The sequence below is a fragment of the Mustela nigripes genome, chromosome 3 (assembly GCF_022355385.1).
Source record: "Mustela nigripes isolate SB6536 chromosome 3, MUSNIG.SB6536, whole genome shotgun sequence".
In the NCBI taxonomy this organism is placed as follows: Eukaryota; Metazoa; Chordata; class Mammalia; order Carnivora; family Mustelidae; genus Mustela; species Mustela nigripes.
The window spans coordinates 13,739,086-13,754,156 of record NC_081559.1 but is presented as its reverse complement, the minus strand read 5'-3'; the positions used below and the strand labels follow the sequence as shown (position 1 = coordinate 13,754,156).

Genomic DNA, 15,071 nt, shown 5'->3' with positions numbered 1-15,071 from the left:
AATTGGAATTCTTGATCTCAAGGGTTGTCAGTTTGAGCCCCACTTTGGGTGTGGATAAAAATTTAAAGTAAAAAATTGTAACCATGGGGGCACCTGGGTGGTTCAGTCGGTTGAATATCTGCCTTCGGCTCAGGTCCTGATCTCAGGGTCCTGGAATTGGCCCCGCATCGGGCTCTCTGCGCGGTGAGGAGCCTGCTTTTCCCTCTCCTCCCTACTTGTGCTCTCTGTCACTATCTCTGTCTCTCTCTCAAATAAATAAAATCTTTTAGAAAAATTGTAACCATGGGGGTGCCTGGGTGTCTCAGTGGGTTAAAGCCTCTGCATTCAGCTCAGGTCATGATCTCAGAGTCCTGGGATTGAGCCCCGCATGGGGCTCTCTGCTCAGCAGGAAGCCTGCTTCCTCTCTCTCTCTCTTTCTCTGCCTGCCTCTCTGCCTACTTGTGATCTCTGCCTGTCAAATAAATAAATAAAATCTTTAAAAAAATTGTAACCATGAGTACAACAGCTTTCAGTAAATTCTTTGGGTCATTCTAGTACACCAACAAGTCTCAAGGTGATTTTGGGAACCCCTTAAAATTTGCATTTAGTGGGCGCCTGTGTGGCTCAGCGGGTTAAAGCCTCTGCCTTCAGCTCAGGTCATGATCCCAGGGTCCTGGGATTGAGTCCCGCATCGGGCTCTCCGCTCAGCAGAGAGCCTGCTTCCTCCTCTCTCTCTGCCTGCCTCTCTGACTACTTGTGATCTCTGTCAAATAAATAAATAAATAAAATCTTTAAAAAAAATTTGCATTTAGTGTCAGAGTAAGAACAATCTTGTGGAGGACTGTGTGCTCCCTAAACATGACAGATGGCTGTAAACTTTGCCGTTTGGTTAACTCTAGGCATATAGATTTAGAGAAGAGACAAGAGGACTTTAAAATGACTCATTTGGGGGGCACCTCGGTGGCTAAGCTAGTTAAGCATCTGATATCAGTTCAGGTCATGATCTCAGGGTCTTGGGATCGAACCTCATGTCAGGCTCCCTGCTCTGTAGGGAGACTGCTTGTCCCTCTCCCACTGTCCTTCCCCTGCTCACGTTCTCTCTCTCACTCAAGTAAATAAATAAAATCTTTTTAAAAAATGATTCATTTGGTTTATATAACAGCTACATGAATGAGCCTGAATGTGTGATAGAATGGGAATCCAGAGAAGGACTTGATGTTTCTGACTTGTCTGGAGCTTCATGATCTCTGAAGAAATCTAAAACGTTCTAGAAGCAAGACTTTTTCTCTCTCCCTTTTTCAAAGGGAAATAGGAAAGCCTTGTGGAAATATACAAATGAACTAAGCCAAGTTGGAGCAAAGCTTTATGTATGGACAAGATATTAATAAATCTTAAAGTTATGCCCCTAGTTTGGTCCATAGCCTGACTTAAAAGTATTACAAAACACAATGCATAATGACACAGGGAGAAATCCAGTTATAAAATTCTTCCAAAATTCCTAGCTTGCCCAAGATTTACATAAGATTCTTCTATTGTGTGAAATATTTTCTGAGTAAACATGCAGTAAAGTTTTGCCCATTTCCAAAAATATATATAAATTAGATTATAACTTATCTAAAGTTTTTAAAAAAGATTTTATTTATAGATTTGTCAGAGAGAGAGAGAAAGAGAGAGAGCAAGCACACACAAGCAGGGAGCAACAGGCAGAAGGAGAAGCAGGCTCCCTAGCAAGGAGGGAGCCTGTCTCAAGGCTCCATCCCAGCACCCCTAGAACATGACCTGAGCAGAAGGCAGAGGCTTAACCCACTGAACCACCCAGGTGTCCCCACTTATCTAAAGTTTAACAGAACTCTTATTTTGATTGGCTTATAAATATTAATGCTTATATGACTTATGTTCATATCTTGTCTTCTCTGATAAATCCTTAAAAAATGAAAAATTTTAAAATTAAATTAAAAATAAGATCTTAAAATATTGTTCTTACATTCAAACCTCAAATTCAAAATAGTAAAACAGTTACACCTAAACTTTATTTGGAGTTTCCTAGATAGCAATGGATGAACCACAAAGAAGTTTACTTTCATCTGGTTAAAGGAGATGATGCTAATCATAATTAAATATGTTTGGCATTCTCCAGATACTTAATTTTTTCAGCATGAGTATGAAAGTTCTCTTGTTTCTCAAGCTCAAAATTACAAAGAACTGCTCAATAAAAGAAAAGTTCAGAGTTCCTGGGTGGCTCAGTTGGTAGAATATGTAACCTTTGATCTTGGGGTTGTAAGTTTAAGCCCCATGTTGGGTGTAGTGATTACTTAAAAATAAAAATCTTAAAAGAAAAAGAAAACTCAATTTCTATAAAGTAATTATATATGATCAAGATGTTATCGGTTATTGATTGATGTATGTTTCAATAATAGTGTACTTTTAAGTCAGCTAGAATACATTCATTTTCACATACAAAGTACATTAGTCCGCTAGTGTTGCTGTAGCAAATTACCACAAAGTTAGTGGCTTAAAACAGCACAGATTTTGTTATCTTATAGTTGTAGGTAAAAAATTGGCCTGGGGTGTCTGGGTGGCTCAGGCATTAAGTGACTGCCTTCGGCTCAAGTCATGATCCCAGGGTCCTGGAATCAAGCCCTGCATCGGGCTCTCTGCTCAGCAGAAAGCCTGCTTCTCCCTTTCCCCCTCCCCCTGCTTGTGTTCCCTCTCTCGCTGCGTCTCTCTCTGTCAAATAAGTTAAAAAAAAAAAAAAAAAAAAAAGTCTCACTGGGCTAAAATCAGTGCGTCAGCAGGACAGCTAGAGCTTGGAGGCTCCAGGGGAGAATCTGTTTCTTTGCCTTTTCCAGCTTCTGAAGGTTTCCCACATCATGGCCCTGCTTCAGCTGTCACATCTCCTTCTCGGACTCTGGCTATCTTGCCTTCCTCTTTTAATTCTAAGGACTCTTGTATAATATTTGGCCCATCTGAATAATTCAGGATAACTCTACCGTCTCAAGAGTCTTAGTTGCATCTGCAAATTCCCTTTTGCCATGCATGGTAACATGTCCACGGATTCTAGAGACTAGAAACGGACATTTTGGGGGTGGGGGTGGGGGTTATTCTGGCTACCACAGAGAAGCATCATAACTCAAAATACTAATTACTCTTTTAAAAGAGAAGAGTGATTTTATTTCTAAATAATATGGTAATTTAAGAAAACAGCCTTTTTCTTTCTTTTTTTTTTTTTTTAAAGGAATGCATTCTGAAGTATGTATGGATGAAAGGACATGTCTGGGGTTGCCTTAAGAGAAATTCAGGAGAGAGAGAAGATGATAGAGAGGAAGGAAGTGTGCAAAATCTTGATGCTTTTTGAATATGGATGATGTATATTAGGGGATGAGAAAATGTGGCTGAAGGAGGTATCATTTGAGTGCTGCTGAGTGGACGGGACTGATCCAAGTGAAGGGAACTAGGTAGGGAATAGGATTATCTTCTAGTCAGAGAGCTCAATATTCCTCACATTTAAATTTTTTAAGAAAGATTTTATTTATTTATTTGACTGAGAGATACACAGCGAGAGAGGAAACACCAGCAGGGGGAGTGGGAGAGGGAGACGCAGGCCTCCTGCTAAGCAGGGAGCCCATGCGGGGCTCAATCCCAGGACCCTGGGATCATGACCTGAGCCGAAGGCAGATGCTTAACAATTGAGCCACCCAGGTGCCCCTTAAATTCTTTTTAAGATTTAAAAAAAAAAATTTTTTTTTAAAGAAATCTCTATACCCAATGTGGAGCTTGGGTTCACAGTCCCAAGTTCAAAGAGTTGTATGTTCTACCAACTGAGCCAGCTGGGCCCCCCAGTGTTCCTCGCCTTTCAAAATGTTTTATATTTTATGATGCTTTGACGTCTTGGGACCTTAAGGACCCAGCAAGGAACTGCTCCTTCCAGAGTTAGCAAATTCCTGGAGATCATCAAGGTCTTACCTGGGAAAAGGTCTTTGATATGGAAACCAATGAATCTTGAGTACACACCTCCTTTGGTCAGGTTCCTGCAGTTCAGGACCCTAACCTTCTGCCCTAAATCACTCCAGGGCCAGGTACTGGGCATCTGGGGACCACACCTATTGCCCAGAGCTCACAGAAGTCAAAGAATCCAATCCTAAACTGCTCAGCTTGCTTACCCTGCCTCACCCGTTCCTTCCTGAGAAAACCAAAAGAAAAGCTTTTGCATTCCCTCCTCCCGAAGCCCACTTGTCTGCCTCATGGTGGTTGCTGTTTGGTCTTCTGTGATGTGCTGTGTGCCTCCTGCTTCTAGGGATCCGTGAGTATAAAAACACTTGTTCCTTTATGACAGTTGCTGTGTCTCCATGTTTTACTGTACCTGATGAAAACAAGTCCCAAGCACAATTTAAAACAATCATGCCCTTCCTAAAATAAAACCAGCTGACAAGTTAGAGGAATACTCCAGAATGTAGGCTCAGTAAGAGTAGAGGCTTTATGTGTTTTGCTCACTGCTTACAGTAGGAAACAACTATAAGAACAAACAGACCAACAAACCTATGCGGCATCTACACAGTAACTGGGTCATGGGCTGCGGTGCATCTAAAATCTGTCCATGGAAAGAAGGTTAGTCGTGAGATGCAGTGGCAAAACATTTGGCAAAATTGTTGCCTGAGATTACTTGAGCAGCAGACTATGTGTCTACTGAGTCCTGGGGGAATAGAAAATAGAAACTTAATAGAGGTTATTTTTAACACTGTGTCCAAGATATTAAAAGAAAGAATTCCCTCATGGATTTGTAAAAAGAAATACAAGGAAATAAAATCTAAAATCTGGAACCTTGCAGGTAAAAATTCTGACTGCTGCTACACCTCAATAATAAGAAATTAGTTAAGAAAGGCCCTGAGCTGGGGCACCTGGGTGGCTCAGTCAGTTAAGTGTCTGACTCTGGACTTTGGCTCAGGTCTTGATCTCAGGGTTGTGAGATTGAGCCCTGTGTCTGGCTCTATGCTGGGCGTGGGTGTGGGGCCTGCTTAAGATTCTCTCCCTCTCCCTCCGCCCTCCCCTCCATGCATGCTCTCTCTCTTAAAACAAATCAAAACAAAACAAAAAACCCTATATTTTTTTTAAAAAGGGCTTTGAGTCTTTCCTCGTTCTTTTCCCCTTTTATTTTCTCTTCCTTCTTTTTTCTCTCACTAAATTATTCTATCTATCTAAAGTCAATAGATGAAGCTGGGAAACTAAGTGTCCGTATGGTATCATCTGGACACAGGGTCAGAGCCTGCCTGGGTTAAAAAGGGTGTCCTGTGGAGGGGAGGCCTAGCAACGGGTGTCGGAACTTGGAGGGGGAGGAAGACATTTGTGTCCATGGTTGCCCAGTTCAGGGTATTAGAGCTTGAGTGGAGTGAGGACATGACTATGGGGTAGCGAGTTGTTGTGAGGTAGCAGAACCATCAGAGGTGTGCACCCAGCCCCAGAGAAAGAGACCTTTACCATATTCACCCAATGGGATTTCAGAATTGCTGTGACCCAGTGAGTGCTCTGTGTTCAATTCTTCCTTCTTCTGAATGAGTACGTTTTTCGGTTTTCCTGTCTTTATTGCATTACCAATGGATGTGGCTGTGTTTGGGTAGATTATTTGTCTTTTAATTTTTTTATGATTTTATTTATTTATTTGACAGAGATCACAAGTAGGCAGAGAGCCAGGCGGGGGTGGGGGGTGAAGCAGGCCCCCCGCTGAGCAGAGAGCCTGATGCAGGGCTCCAACCCAGGACCCTGGGATCATGACCTGAGCCAAAGGCAGAGGCTTTAACCCACTGAGCCACCCAGGTGCCCCAGATCATTTGTCTTTTTAGTTCATAGGTCACCAGACTGTGAAGAGCCATATCCAAGCCTGATGGAGAAAACTGGACATCACCTGGAGAGCTTGGACTTTGAACTGAATGTATTTACTGTGTGGAACTTTGGGCTGTCCTCTTTGGAGATGGAGAGTATAATCTATACAAAGGAAAAATAGTAAATGGGATATTTGGTGACAAAAAGAGCTGACTCTGCTGCAGGTTCACTAGCTGGTCACCAGTCTCTTTTCCTTTTGTCGAGTCACAAGAAAATATCATATCCCAGGCTCATTTGCTTGGGGCTATGTGTCTGGATTCTGGCCAAAGGGGTATGGGTCAAGTCCAGTTCCCTTTCTAGCTTGCCTTATTATTTCCCCTGACCTCTTGAATGCAGAGAAGATCCAATCCAGAACTCTAAGAAGACCCTGGAATAAGGACTGGTCAACTGTCATCCGTGGGTGAAATCCAGCCCACTACATTTTTTGTAAATAAAGGTTTATTGGGACACAGTGATGCCCAATTATTTATTTATTATCTATGGCTGCTTTCATGCCACAATGGCAGAATGGTGACAGTTTGTCCCACAAAACCTACAATATTTACTCTTTGTCTTTTTATAGAAAATGTTTGCATATACTTGCCTGAGATGGTCCCATGATAAGTTGATAGGAGACACAATCCTTGAATCAAAATAAGAAAGAATGCCTTCTAAACACCTAATTGGGGCTGTGATGTGAATAAAAAATAAAGCCTAATTTTGTTATGACATTTAAATCTTTGAGTTATTTGTCCGTAGCTAGTTACCTTATTACTAATATACAGTTTCCCCCATACTTAGATCAGTGCTTGGCTCATGGCAAAGTTGTTATTTGTCTACAAAAGTAGTATATTCATTGGATAACAAACAATCTAAATGTTAGCACCTCCCCAAAATAACTTAGAATTTAGAAGTCCCTGTAATGCCTCCTCAAGAAATAAGCATTGTTGGGGCACCTGGGTGGCTCAGTCAGTTGGTTCAGTGTCCGACTCTTGATTTTAGCTCAGGTCATGATCTCAGGGTTATGCAATCGAGCCTCACATTGGGCTCAGTGCTGGATGTGCAAACTGCTTAACATTTTCTCTCTCTCCTCTGTTCCTCTCCATCTCTTATCTCTTCCTCTCCCTGTTCCTCCTCTCTTGAAAAAAAAAGGGGCACCTGGGTGGCTCAGAGGGTTAAAGCCTCTGCCTTTGGCTCAGGTCATGATCCTGGGGTCCTGGGATCAAGCCCCACATTAGGCTCTCTGCTCCGTGGGGAGTCTGCTTCCTCCTCTCTCTCTGCCTACTTGTAGTCTCTGTCAGATAAATAAATAAAATCTTTAAAAAAAGAAATAACAATTGTTAAGAGTTTGATGTATAACTTTGTAAACTCTGTATGTATATGCTTTTATATATATAACATACATTGGGACACCTGGGTGGTTCAATCGGTTGAGTGTCTGCCTTCGGCTCAGGTCATGATCCTGGGATCAGGCTCCGTGGCAGGCTCCCTGCTCAGCAGGGAGTCTGCTTCTCCCTCTCCTTCTGCCCCTCTCCACCGTTTGTATGCTTTCTCTCTCTCAATCAAATAAATAAATAAATAAAATCTATTAAAAAACCCTCCAAAACAAAAAACCCATAGATTTATATATTACATTTATATTTATATTTATAAATTTATATACATATTTATAAATATAAATATAAATTACATGTTAATGGGAGGGAGTGGAGTGATGGGGTAACTGGATGATGGACATCGGGGAGGATATATGTTATAACAAGTGCTGGTTATTATATAAGACTGATGAATCATAGACCTGTACTCCGAAACAAATAATACATTAAATGTTAATTGAATTTAGGGGCGCCTGGGTGGCTCAGTGGGTTAAGCCGCTGCCTTCGGCTCAGGTCATGATCTCAGGGTCCTGGGATCGAGTCCCGCATCGGGCTCCCTGCTGAGCAGAGAGCCCGCTTCCCTCTCTCTCTCTCTCTGCCTGCCTCTCCATCTACTTGTGATTTCTCTCTGTCAAATAAATAAATAAAATATTAAAAAAAAATGTTAATTGAATTTAAATTAAAAATTTTTTAAAAATAAGAAAGGGGCAAGAACTGGGGACTTCCCATGAAACTACCAGATAAAAGTGATCACATACTTTATAATTCCATTTATATAACATTCTTGAAATGACAAAGATATAGAGATGGAAAACAAATTAGTGGTTCACAAGGGTTAGAGATCGGGTGGGGGTGACAACTACTATAAAGGAAGAGCATAAAGATGATCTTTGTGGTGATGAAATAGTCTGTGTCTTCATCAGGGTGGTTTTTACATGAATTTATATATGTGATAAAATGTCATCACGCCATATAAATATACTGTAACAATATTAAGCTCCTGGGTTTGATAATCTTACTGTAGTTACATAAGATGTAGCCATTGGGGAAGGGGAATAAAGAGTATATGGAACCTCTCTATACTGTCTTTTCAACTTCCTGTGAATTTATAATTCTTTCCAAATTAAAAGCTAAAAAAAAACAAAAGTTTTATGTACAAGATTGTAAACTCTGGGGGCGCCTGGGTGGCTCAGTGATTAAACGTCTGACTTCAGCTCAGGTCATGATCCCGGGGTCCTGGGATCAAGCCCCGTGTCAGGCTCCCAGCTCTGTGGGGAGTCTGCTTCTCCTTCTCCCACTCCCCCTGCTTGTGTTCCCTATCTCACTGTGTCTCTCTCTGTCAAATAATAAATAAAATCATTTTAAAAAGAAAAAAAATAAAAAGAAAAAAGAAAAAAGATGATAATATACATATTCTGAATGTATATGCTTTAATAAATATAATATACATATTTTATATGTATATTACTTCATACAATATATATAAAATATGTATATTATATATAAATAAATACTTATATATAAAACATACTTATATATGATATTTATATATTTGTATTATATATGATACATACAGAAATTATTCATAGTATATAAATATAATTACTTATAGTATATAAAATAACTTATTTATGACATAAATATAAATTATATGAATATATGTATATTATAGAAATATAATTACTTATACTATATTTCAGATGACTTGGCATAGTGGGTTAAGATAATGGACTTTGGAGCCAAATTGCCCGGTTTCAAATTTTATCTTTTTGTCTATGGGCTCTTAGACAAGTTACTTACTTAAACTATACTCCATTTTGCTTATCTGCAAACAGTGTTATTATAGACTTATTTCTTAGGGTCATTGTGAATATTAAATAAAATAATTGATTCAGCTTAAGAAAGTGTCTTACGAATGGTGTTTGCTGTTGTTAGTAACAGTAATAGTAGTACTTTAGCAGCAGTTTTCTTTCCCCATAGAAACATAAATCATATAATTCCTCCTGCCTCCACTAAATACAGCTCACTTTTAAAACTAGATAATTTAAAAAATGGGCATATTTATTCATATCAGATATGTCATTTGCAAATATCTTCTCCCATTCGGTAGGTTGCCTTTTAGTATTGATTGTTTCCTTTGCTGTGCAGATTTTTAAAAAAGTGATTTCTACACCCAATGTGGGGCTCAAAAGTAACGTCCCAAGATTAAGAGTCACGTACTTTGTTGATTGAGCCAGCCAGGTGCCCCAAGAAGCTTTTGTAAAAAAAAAATTTATTTAGTTTGGAGTGGGGTGCAGAGGGAGAGGGGGAGAGAGACTCTCAAGCAGACTCCCGGCTAAGCACAGAGCCTGACATGGGGCTTGACCTCATGACCCTGAGATCATGACCTGAGCCAAAATCAAGAGTTGGACACTTAATGACTCAGCCACCCAGGTACCCCCTCCAAGAAGTTTTTTATTTTGATGCAGTCCCAAGTTTATTTTTGGTTTTATTTCCCTTGCTTCAGGAGACATATGGAGGCAAGAAAAATGTTGCTATGGCCAATGTCAGAGAAATTACTGCCTGTGTTGTCTTTCAGGTTTTTTTTTTTTTTTAAGATTTATTTATTTATTTGAGAGAGAGAGAGAGTGAGGAAAGGGCAGAAGAGGGAGAGAATCTCAAGCAGATTTCTTGCTAAGCACAGAGCCTGACATGGGGCTAGATCTGGAGACCCTGAGATCATGACCTAAACCAAAATCAAGAGTTGGATGCTTAACTGACTGAGCCACCCAAATGGCCCTCTCTTCTAAGATTTTTATGGTTTCAGGTCTCACATTTAGGTCTTTAATCCATCTTTACTTTTGTGTTACAGTGTAAGTAAGTGGTCCCCTTTCATTCTTTTGCATGTAGCTGTCCAGTTTTCCCAACACCATTTCTTGAAGGAACTGTTTTCTTCCCATTATATATTCTTTCTCCTCCTTTGTCAAAGATCAATTAACCATATAATTTTGGGTTTATTTATGGGTTTTCTGTTCTGTTCCATTGATTTATGTTCTGTTTTTGCACCAGTACCATACTGTTTTGGTTACAACAGCTTTGTAACGTAACTTGATGTCTGGAACTGGGATACCTCCATTTTGTTTTTTAAAATTGCTTTGGCTGTTCAGGGCATTTTGTGGTTCCAAACAAATTTTAAGATTGTTTGTTCTACTTCTGTGAAAAATGCTGTTGGTAGATTCATCTCATTTTATTTATTTATTTATTTTAATTTTTTAAAGATCTTATTTATTTAAAAAAAAGATCTTATTTATTTATTTGACAGAGAGAGACACAGTGAGAGCGAGCACACAAGCAGAGGGAGAGGGAGAAGCAGGCTCCTTGCCAAGCTGGGAGCCTGATGCAGGGCTCAATCCCAGGACCCTGGGATCATGACCTGAGCTAAAGGCAGACCCTTAATGATTGAGCCCCCCAGGCACCCCTACTACTGTGTTTTTTAAGTGATAGTTTTGCTTTATCCCAAGATGTCTCCTTCTTGAAATAACTAATAATGAAAATATTAATATAATATTTCAAACTTTGTGGGATGAGGCTGAAGCTATGTTTAGAGTAAAATATTTACCTTTATTTTTTTTCCTCCTCCCCAAATATTTATTTCTAAAAACATATATATTTAGGGGTGCTGGGTGGCTAAGTCAGAGTCAGTTAAGCATCTGATTCTTGATTTTGGTTCATGTCTTGATCTTGGGGTAATGAGTTTGGGCCCCGTGTTGAGCTCTACTCAGGGTATGGAGCCTACTTAAAAAAATAATACGAAATAAAAATACATATATTTATTAGAGAAAAAGGTTAAAAATCAGATCTCAGTATTAATCTCAAAAAGCTAAAGAAAGCAAATTAAAAGCAAAAAAATCAGGAAAAAATGGCATACAAGCAGAAAAAAATAGCAATAAACCTGCAATATAGAGAATTAAGAAAGCAAAAGTGTTTTTTTTTAGGTGACTAATAAAATTAATACACATCTTATAAGACTGTTGAAGAAAAAATAGAGAATGTACAAACAAGCAGTATCAGGAAATAAAAAGGGGGTAGCATCCTACTGATTCTATAGATTTAAAATATTTATATGCTTTGTTCTATACTTGATATATAATAGCTTCAGAATAACAATACTAATATTATTATTAATATTAACTTCATTGAAAGTTTACACATTTTGTTCCTAGATTATCTCCTGTTGAAGATGTACAATCAGATTACTGTCTTTGAAATAATTCACTAGGGTGCTTGGGTGGCTCAGTCGGTTAAGTGTCTACCTTTAGCTCAGGTCATGATCTCAGGGTCCTTGGATCGAATACCCCAACAGGCTCATCAGGGAGTCTGCTTCTCCCTCTCCCTCTGCCCTTCCACCTTGCTCATGCTCTCTATCTCTTTCTCTCAAATAAATAAACAAAACCTTTAAAAGAAATGAAATAGACCATTGATTTCGTATATAATTTGGGATGAACTGGGTTTTTTGAAGAGGGGAAAAATAAGATATATTACTTTTTGTAATTAAAAGATTTTTTTATGGATTTTATATATTTATGGAGAGAGAGAGGGAGACAGCGCACAAGAGACGGAGCAGCAGACAGAGGGAGAAGCAGTCTCCATGCTGAGCAAGAAGCCCGATGTGGGACTCCATCCCAGGACCCTGGAATCATGACCTAAGCTGAAGGCAGATGCTTAACCACCTGAGCCACCCAGGTGTCCCAACATGTCCACTTCTCACTCCCTGAAATATGTGAATATGTTACCTTACATATAGGTAAATAAGATTTTGTAGGTGTGATTAAGGATCTTTTTTTTTTTTTAAAGGTCAAGCAAAGCTTTATTTCCTGTGATTAAGGATCTTGAGATAAGGTGGTTATCCTGAATAACCTAGATAGTTCAGTGTCATCACAAGGGTTTTTAGAGAAGGGAGACAGAAGGGTCAGAGTCAGAGAAGCAGATGTGGCCACAGCAGAAGGTGAGGAGGAGAGGGAGAGGGAAGTGGGTAGGGGTGAGAAGGTAGTTGCTAAATATCCATCAGGCCTTGGAGATGAAGGAAGGGGTCATAAACCAAAAAACGCAGGTGGCCTCCAGAAACTAAAAGAGGTAATAAAAGGAATTCTCCCCTCAAGCCTCCAGAAAGAATGTAGCACTGCAACACCTTGACTTCTGATTTCCAGAGCTGTAAAATGATAAACTGTGTTCTTGTAAGCCATGAAGTTTGTGGAAATTTGTTATAGCAGCAGTAGGGCACAAAAACACTAATTTTATTAAATGTCAGTGCTTGAATAACATTTAAAAAATATTCTATATAAAGAAATGCAGCTATTTATTCTCCATAAGATGGCTATCTCCAGGAAAAGTACATAAAAGATTGAGTTACAAGTTGATTTAGCCACTTTAAATAAAAGGAGCACTGTTTCTAAGTGATAGAACAAATGGCAGGCCAATAATCATTAGACATGTAGCAGATATTTTCTCAAAAAAAATGAACAAATAAGTCTAACAAAACAATTGCCAGTATTTGTTGTAAATGACAAAAATCTGAGGTTTTATGCAAAAATTACCATTTCGGGAAACTTATATTCATCATTGTGAATTCGACAGTGATGAATAAAAGTTTTTTTCTGATAAGTCTAAAAATAATGACTATTATTGAAGATATTTTGTGATGAGTCTGTGAAAATAATATGATTGTTAAATATTTTATAATGAAATGTGTCAACATTTAGGAGGTCTACAAAACTCAGTGAATCAATGTTTCTTATTTATTTATTTTAAAACTTACTTACTTACTTACTTATTTATTTAAAGGTTTATTTATTTATTTATTTGACAGACAGAGATCACAAGTAGGCAGAGAGGCAGGCAGAAAGAGATTGAGAAGCAGGCTCTCCGCCGAGCAGAGAGCCCGATGTGGGGCTCGATCCCAGGACCCTGGGATCATGACCTGAGCGGAAGGCAGAGGCTTTAACCCACTGAGCCACCCAGGCGCCCCTATTTATTTATTTTTAAAAAGATTTTATTTATTTATTTGACACAGACAGAGAGAGAGTAAGAGAAGGAACACAAGCAGGGGGAGTGGGAGAGGGAGAAGCAGGCTTCCCACTGAGCAGGAAGCCTGATGCCGGGCTGGATCTCAGGACCCTGGGATCATGACCTGAGCTGAAGGCAGACGCTTAGTGACTGAGCCACCCAGGATCCCCTTAAATTTTTATTTTTTTAAATTTTATTTATTTGTCGGAGAAAGTGAGAGAGAACACAAGCAGGCAGGGCAGCAGGCAGAGGGAAAAGCAGACTCCCCACTGAGCAGGGAGCCGGATGGGGGGCTCAGTCCCAGGACTCTGGGATCATGACCTGAGCCAAAGGCAGGTGCTTAAACGACTCGGGCGTTTAAGCCACTCGGGCACCCTGCAATAAAATATTTTAAAATTAAGATATGTACATTGTTTTTAAGATACAATACTACTGTACCCATAATAGACTACTAGTGTAGAGTAAACAATTTTTTTTTAGTGTAAACAATTTTTACATGCACTGGAAAACTAAATAATTTATTTGATTAGCTTTATTGTGATAGTCACTTTATTGCAGTGATCTGGAATAAAACCTGCAATATTTCTGAGGTGTGCCTGTAATCTACTTCCTGTCTGTAGATTTGCCTATTTTGGACATACCATATAAATAGAACCATACTTTGTGGCTGTTTCCCTTAACTTAGCATAATATTTTCAAGGGTCTTCCACATTGTATGTATATTCTGCTTTTGTTTATCCATAAGTTAGTTGACATTTGAATTGTTTCCACTTTTTTGCTATCATGGATAATGCTGCTGTGAATATTTGTGTACATGTTTTCGTACGGATGTATTTTATCCGTTATCTTGATATATATCTATCAGAATTGCTGGGTCATGGTTACTTTAACACTGTGAGGAATTGCCAGAATATTTTCCAAAGCCTTTGATTTTTTTTTTTTTAACTTTTAGAATCTGTTTATTTTCTGTTAACCTTTTATCCCCTTTGTTTGCTGTGAAAGAGCACTTAAGACCACTGAGTGGTGGGGCACCAGGGTGGCTCAGTGGGTTAAGCCTCTGCCTTCGGCTCAGGTCATGATCTCAGGGTCCTGGGACGGACTCTCTGCTCAGCAGGGAGCTTGCTTCCCCCTCTCTCTGTCTGCCTCTTTGCCTGCTTGTGATCTCTGTCTGTCAAATAAATAAATAAAATCTTAAAAAAAAAAAAAAAAAAAAAAGACTACTCAGTGGTTGTTCCTACCCATCCAGTGGCCGGAGCAGTGGGAGCTGCGGACCAGTCTTCAGTGGCCGGCTGAGGTCTCCAGTCCCCGGGAGGGAGCTGCTGACCAGGCACGGAGGGCCCCTGCTCGCTTTCAGACCAGTCTGCGGCCTCAGGCAGAGTAGCAGTGAATCCAGGAGCTGGAGCAGTCCATTCACCCTGAAATTCTTCCTTGGTCATAGTCGTTTCAGCAGGCCGGCTTATCCTTTTCAATCTCCTCAGGCACAGACTCCCACGGGTGATCATGGGAAATGGTGCCACGCATGCGCAGAACTTCCCAGTCATTATCTACGGCACAAGACGCACTGAGTGAGCTCCTTTGTTGCAAGGGATGGCAATGTCCTTATAGCTCAGGGGAGAGAGTCCGTGTGACAGAGTGGTGGTAGGAAGGTTGACATTAGATGCCTCTGAGAGAGGCTGGTGATCAGCCCTGGGATCAGTAACCACTCGAAGTCTGGGCTTCCAGAAGGCTGCCTGGATCTGGTTAGTGAAGCTTCCAGCTATAGGAGTGGTTCCAGCAGCAGCAGCAGCAGCAGCAGCAGCAGCAGCAGCAGCAGCAGCAGCA

The 15,071-nt window shown here is 39.9% G+C and overlaps 1 pseudogene; it reads right to left on the bottom strand.

Annotated features, from left to right (window-relative positions):
- Positions 1–14,467: 14,467 nt before the first annotated feature.
- LOC132012834 (small ribosomal subunit protein uS2B-like) overlaps positions 14,468–15,071 on the bottom strand; it is an 899-nt pseudogene continuing 295 nt past the window's right edge.